Raw genomic sequence first — 8152 nt, forward strand, 5'->3', positions numbered from 1 at the left:
AGAAAGATGAGGACTTGTCCAAAAGTCCAACATAAGGACAAGTATGTGGCTGCCAACCATTTTTTTTTTGTTGCTGTTCATATTCCTTGCCACACGTACTGTGGCATTAGTCACAATTAGTAATTTTCTACATTGCGTATATATTCGGGTATTGTATAAATTTATGGTAAAATAATTATAATATTTTGAATATACCTTAATAAATAGAAAATTATTTCTAACAAAATCTCTATTATATAATAATAATATTTTAACATTTCTAAATTTACTATCTTTGCTTAAAATATAAATAAATCATAAAAGTATATTATAAAATGATATAAATATATTATCACTTAAAGAATTTTACCTATATCAAAAATATTCTAGAAGGGTACTAAATTATATTTCTACTAAATGCCAAATTAAATTAAATAATCCACAATATATTAGATATCATTAAAATTAAACCAACGAACTGTCTGGAAATCGAACTATCTGTCCCAACAAGTCATAAATAATTTGGGGCAGTTATATAGAATCTCTGGATACTGAGAATATATGAAAAATACAGAAAAATGACCGTAAGGGTCATTACAACATCCACTACTAAAAGAACTTTCGTTCGCAAAAGTAAAAGATAAGGAAATACCTGAAGGGTCAAACAAGTAGGGATATTGGGCACACATATCACGCTCGATCTCCCAAGTAGACTCCTCAACTAGATGGTAACGTGATACACCTAAATTACACCTCTCTTACGAGAGAGTAAACGATCGCTGTCAAATATAAAATCCAACTGGATTGGGTGTCGAATCCCACAGGAAATACTGTGTTCACTAAGTATTGTGACTGTTATTAAACTGTTGATCTAAGGTTCCTGAGTAAAAGGGGGTTTGAATATGTTAAGAATGCTCTTTCGTTCTTGTTTCACACAGCGGTTCAACTAATGAGAGTTAATATAATTGTAATTTCAATGAAAATAAGTTAACTAGAGTTATGTTCACTAAGATGTTCAAACAATTAGGGTTATGAACTTGTTCTTGAATTCTAACTTATACTTTTCAATTGCAAGGAGTATTGAATTCTAACAATTACCCACTTGTTTCTCAACCTAATGGGTGTTTTACCCTTTTCTTCTTTCGAACTTAAAGGCTCAAAGAAAGGTTTAAACATGGAAATTTATTTTTGGTGGGGTTAATTTTTGGCTAAGTGGACTAAAAGCACAAGGTGGCCTGCCATCACTTCTCATCCCATCAACTACAAAACAACATCAATTGAACTAGGCAAGTTCAAGGTACTATAATATGTAACAACTAATACAAAATACTCTCACACACAGTGGTAACTGATTCACACTCATTCTACTGTTCTTATGATGTGAATCACAAGTCATGCAAATTTACAGACTAATGCCAACTACGGATTCACTAACAGTTGATAACATATCCTAGGAGACAAAAGTAAACAGTCAAATGGAAATAGTCATAGCTTGATGCCAACATCATTCATCATCCATATTTACAACAAGATACTAACACAAACAATACTTTTATTTCATGGACCAACATTAGCAACATAACAAGACTTAAAACAATAAAAATGTAAATCTGAAATTAAACCTAGACATAAATTAAAATTAGACATGCCGATTCTCCTAGATAATATATGATAGGGTTAAGAATATCGGTAACACAACCCTCCATGGTACAAGCACATCCCACCCCCACAGAAAATAATGCTTTGTCCTCAATGCATATAATTTAAGTACAAAGAAGGGTAAATCTTGTAGTGCCTCTTATTCATCTGAGGCATTTGTAAAGTGCGGTGAGGCTGTAGTGTCCTCACTAGGTGCAATGTTGAGCCCCATGGTGGTGGGAGTACTCACAATATCTTCCTTAGGAATTGAAGGTACAACATCTCTGGCCAGATCTACAGCTTGCCTCCTAACTGGGGCCGAACTGGTAGACACTCTGGCTACTTCATCCTTTGATTTTCTCCTTCTTCTCTCCTAATCTTTCCTTGATTTTCTTCTTTATTTGTTTCTCTCTCTACTTTGGTGATATTCCTTTGAGTCTCTTTCTTTTAACAGCTTTTCGTTCAGTTTTTTATTGGTCTCAGCTACCTTTTTACCCTTATCTTTGATCGGTCACCCCAATAAATTAACAAGACCTTCGTCTTCATCATTTGCAACCTATATTGGATCAAATATGTCCTGTTGTACCTGCTGATACATCCTATCTACATCAGCCTGGATTTGTCTAACCTCCTCAATCAATTTGCAAAATTCGAAATGGACATGACATCCAACTTCTTGTTGATTCGTTCCTCCATGTTGTCCATTCTTAGATGCATATTCCTAAAAGGACGTATTGTTTTCTCTACAATTCTTTCATCAAAGGGTTTGAAATCTGCCCCTATATAGATAACTGCTTTTCAACCTTTTTCTGTGTCCGCACTATCTTTGTAAAGTTCTCCTGGTTCAGCCTATATTTTGAATATTGGGGTGGAACTGATGCAGAATCTCCAGTCCCAACCATGGGCATCAAAGCTAAACCTGTATAGGTGGTAGGAGGTATGTACGTAGCAAGAGGTAATGGCATACCTGAAGAAACCTTAGATGATTCAGGAATTGGCGCCGACTGATTTTGTTGAGCTGCGGGCCTGTTGACTCACATATTGAACTTTGAGTCATCCCTTTTCTTTTTAATATCCCGCCTATTCACTGACCGAACCTCATTATCAAGTCTACTAATCAAATAAACATTTGCTTGCTTACATAACTTAGTGATAAGACATAAAAAAGAAAGCAAAGTTGTGGTCTTGTGAGCTCGGAAGAACAACTCATCAGGAATAAGGTGGCCGAAATCTACTGTTAATCCCTTAATCAATGCAGTAATGATTACAACTCTAGTGATCTCTAAGCGGTCATCACCTCCTATCTGCATCAACCTCAGTCTTACAATTGTCCACCAGAACTTGGCCCTAAAGCTCAGGGACGACTTAGATATCTGTTCGCGTGGGTTGTGCAACCACGCAAGCTTTCCTTCATCTGTCAATACTATGGCCAGCCACTGTCTTTGTGTCTTTTCTGTGAACAGTCAATGTTCTAATTTTTGGATTGCACCCGGTATCTGGCATTCAGGCCCGAACAAGAATCTGTTCAATGTGCGCTCTGAGATATCTATATCAACTCCACAAATAGGAATTGTATCCAGCTTGTTCATGTCAGCTGCTGATGCACCTGGGGGACGGTTCTTCTCCAAAATGCCATATAATTAGCAAAAAACTCAGGTACCAAATTTGGTTGATAGGATCTGAGTGGCCTACTCATCCATGCTAACTCATATTCATTGAATCAACGCTCAAGTTCTGGGTACTCATGCAAGGTTGTTGTAACAATTTGATACTCTTAAAAAATAGGTCTCTTTGCATCCAACCTGTCTGATGGTGTGAGCCCTTTGTAGAAATGCTCCTGAGCCCTTTCAACTTGCTATCTCATACCCTTTCATAGTTGCAGCTCCTTGCATCGAACCATGTTCGGGTCCTATTCAGAAATCTCCTCTTGGATGGGGTTAGATATTTCAACCTATTCCTCAGCTAGAATAGAACTTGAGCTGCTGCTGCTACTGCTTTCACCCTCCTCTTCAGAATGGGATGATGAAGAAATAACCTGATGATTTCATCGAGTATTATGTGCTGGTGCATTCGAACTTTGGGATGGACCTTGCTTGGCTTTTTGGCCTCTACCCCTACCTTAGGTTGGTTGTAATTTGTTAACCATAATACCTGAAAGTGTAGCAGTTATTAGTCCACAGACTTGAATCAGAAGAAAGAAAAATATCCAACCAGCGACGGATAGGGCGACGGTCCATGGGGTCTACGACGATCCGTCGACCCCATCCGTTGGGGTCTTTCCAGTAATCACATTTCTAAGAAAGTTCCGACGACTTCAGGCGATGGATCATTGGGTGTCCGAAGGTCTGTTGCTCAAGCCGTCACTAGTATTTTTCAAATTCAAGCCTCATTTTGGTATTTTGTCGGACACCTTGCGTACGCTTCATTTAAGGACAATTTTTATGGCATAATTATTGATAATACATCACTATATTTTGCCATTTTTGGTCCATAGGTTACTTAGACTTCCCCCAAGACAGTTTATGTTAGGTTTCAACTCAAATCATTATCACATATTACCCAAAAGTAGAAGAAAATTGGTTCACTTGATTGTATTCACCTATGTTATTGCTCATCATGTTGACGAAAAATAGGGAGTGAGAGGAAATTTATACCTTGCTATTGTAGTATTGGGTCACTTCTCTGACTTTGTATAATGAACTCCGAACAACTGATGATTATTTATTTTAGTGAAAAGAACTTAGATAGCTTGTGATGAACAAAGAAGAAGGAGAAATGAACTTTTAATAGCTGAAAAATGGGAGATGGAGTGTTATAAGAGAGAATGAAATGGCTCAGGTACGTTGAATAGTTTGGGAGTTACTTAACCGCTTCAAATTATTATTTAAACACGTTTGAATCAGATAAGAATGAAAAATTCATCCATTTGAATTAATTCGACCCGACCCGCTGAAATAGGGTTTCATGCGACAGTTCAAGCAACGGTCCGTCGAGTGTGCGACATTCCATCGGTCAATCCCATCGTCCCTTTCCAGTGAATTTACATGGAGTCTTACTGGTAATGGTTGAAGTGACGGTCTGTAGCATTTGCGATGGTCCATTGCCCTACCCGTCGCTACTCTTCCAGTAATTTAGTTTCTGGACTTTGATACGACGGTTACCACGACGATCTGTTGAGTCACCACGATCCATCGGGTTACCCGTTGATCACCCCAAACTTTCACAGCTTCTGTTTTCCTGCACTGTCAGACCTGCACACTTACATAAACTCTTCAACTTGTACCAAATAATGAAATAACTTAAACCAATGCTTAACAACACACAATGTGGGTTGCCTCCCACTAGCGTCTGATTTATTATTACGGCACGACACAGTTATCTTGATTAGTCAGACTTCATCGAGATAGATTATTGCAATTCTCTTCATCGAGTCCGTTATACCGATATAGCCTTTTACATGCTACCCATTAACTTTGAAGACACTTCTATCTTCATTTTTGAGTTCCACTACTCCAGATGAGTAGACTTGGTTAACTCTAAATGGGCCAGACTATTTGAATTTGAGCTTACTTGGAAAAAGCTTGAGTCAGGAGTTGAAGAGGATCACCAAGTCGCCTTTCTGAAAATCCTGCTTTTCAATTCTGCGGTCATGGTACTTCTTCATTCTTTCTTTGTACAAGTCAGCCCTTTCATAACCTGTAAGACGAAACTTATCCATCTCATTCAGATGCCCCAGTATCATGTTCTCTACCTCATTCCAGTTCAGATTAAGCCGTTTTCGTGCCTACAGTGCTTTATGCTCTAGTTTAATCGACAAATGACACACTTTTCCATAAACTAATCGGTATGGTGACATGCCAATTGGTGTCTTGAAAGCTGTTCTATATGCCCATAAGGCATCATCCAGCTTCCTAGACCAATTTTTTCTACTAGCATTACAGTCTTGGCAAAGATAGATTTGATTTCCCGATTAGAGATTTCCCCCTGCTCATTGGTCTGTGGGTGGTATGGGGTAGCCACCTTATGCTGTTAGACTCCATATTTTGCCAAGGCGACTATGAATATCTTGTTGCAAAAGTGTGATCCTCCATTGCTTATGATGGTATGTGGTACCCCAAAGCGAGAGAAGATATTTCTCTTTAAGAATGCAACAACCCGTTTTTCTTCATTATCCGCCAGAGCCATGGCCTCAACCTATCCTGACATGTAGTCAACAACAACTAATATGTACTTCATCCCAAATGATCTCACGAAGGGCCCCATGAAATCAATGCCCTAAACATCAAATAATTCTACCTCCAGCACTGTAGACATTCGCATATCATGGTGTTTTGAGATGGACCCTTTCCTTTGACATAGGTCACATCTCTTCACAAATTTGTAAGCATCATTGAACAAATAGGGCCAATAGTAGCCGCTCTGAAATACTTTTCTTGCAATCCGATCACCTGCATGGTGACCTTCAACTGGGGAAGCATGACTTGCTTCTAGTATACTTAACACATCTACTTATGGGATGCACCGTCTAATGATACCATCCGCACAACGTTGAAAAAAATACGGCTCATCCCAGAAGTAATTGGTCACATCATGGAGAATTTTTTTCCTTTGATGAAAGGAAAGATTCTCTAGTATCATCTCACTGACCACACAATTTCTGAAATCAGCATACCAAGGTATTTTCTCCACAACAGCAACCAAGATTTCCTCATCTGGAAATGCATCATTGATCTCAAATTCATCTCTAACTGCTTGTTCACTTTCTAACCTGGATAGATGATCCGCAACTTGGTTTTCACAACTCTTTCTATCTTTGACTTCAAAGTCAAATTCTTGAAGTAGAAACACCCATCTGATCAACCTTGGTTTTATATTCTTTTTCACTATCAAATATTGCAAGGCCATGTGGTCATTGTGGACCACTACCTTGGTTTCTAGAAAATAAACCCATAACTTCTCAAAAACATAGACTACTACAAGAAGTTCCTGTTCTATGACGGTGTAGTTCTTTTGAGCTCCATTCAGCGTTTTACTGGCATAATAGATTGATGAAACAATTTGTCCTTCTTTTGTCCAACACAACTCCAAGGTCAACTCCACTTGCATCACATATGATCTCAAATGGTTTTGACCAATTCGGTGCAACAATAAAAAGAGCATCAACTAGCTTCCCTTTAAGGCATTCAAATGCCTTCAAGCAATTATCATCAATGGAGAATTTGACTTCTTTCTCCAAAAGTTTGTAAAGGGGGTTTGCAATCTTTGAGAAGTCCTTTATGAACCTCCTATAGAAGCCAGCATGACCAAGGAAACTATGCACCATCTTCACTGAAATAGGAGGTGGAAGCTTCTCTATAACTTCAACTTTAGCTCGATCAACTTCAATCTCCTTAGCTGAAATTTTGTGTACGAGAACAATACCCTCCTTCACCATGAAGTGACATTTATCCCAATTACCAAACATAGCTCAAACGAATTTCCTACCATAGAAAAATCATCTATAAACACCTCTAAGGTGTCTTTAACCATATCTAAGAATATCGACATCATGCATTGCTGAAAAGTAGTAGGTGCATTACACAACCCAAAAGGCATCCACTTAAAAGCAAATGTTCCGTATGGGCACGTGAATGTCATCTTCTCTTGATCTTCAGGAGCAATAGAGATCTGGTTGTAACCAGAATACCCATCTAAGAAACACTACCAACTTTTTCCTGCTAGCCGATCAAGCATCTGATACATGAAAGGCATGGGGAAGTGGTCCTTCAGTGTCCACAAGTTGAGTTTTTTGTAATCCATACACACCCTCTACCCAGTAACAGGCCTGAGTGGTATCAACTCGTTCTTCTTATTAGCCATAATTGTCATACCCCCTCTCTTGGGTACACACTGAATAGGACTGACTTACCCACTTACTATCTTCACCACCTCTTACATAGGTGGGTTTAGATGACGTTGATGCTCAATAGTCGGGAGGCAATCTTCCTCTATCTGGATTTTACATGTGTATATACAAGGAGAGATACCGATAATATCTGTAATCATCCAACCAATAACCCTCTTATATCTCTTAAGAATAGAGATAAGGGATTCCACCTATTGTTCACCTAAGTCAACCACAATAATAATAGGTAGTGTGTTCCCGTTTCCCAGGAACACATACCTCAAATGACCGACAACTCTTTTAACTCCAAAGTAGGTGGCTCTTTAATAGACGGCTTGGCTGGTAGACTTGGACGATTTTTCAAGTCCAAATCTATCTTCTTGGGTGTATAAGAATAAGACCCCATGCCTGACAGGGCACATACAGTCTCCTCATAATCTTTAATACCTTATTGATCAAAATTCATTAATACGGCAGCTAAAGTCTCCACAACAAATTTTTTATCTATAGGTATTTCCTATTCCTCCTCATAATACACATCCATAATAGAAAATATGCTCATATCTTTATGCTGTTTCATGGACTGGCATACATCGAATCGAACTACTTCATCATTCAGCCTGAATAGTAGATCATTTGTCTTTAAATCAA

Source organism: Capsicum annuum, chromosome 6 (assembly GCF_002878395.1).
Source record: "Capsicum annuum cultivar UCD-10X-F1 chromosome 6, UCD10Xv1.1, whole genome shotgun sequence".
Taxonomy (NCBI): Eukaryota; Viridiplantae; Streptophyta; class Magnoliopsida; order Solanales; family Solanaceae; genus Capsicum; species Capsicum annuum.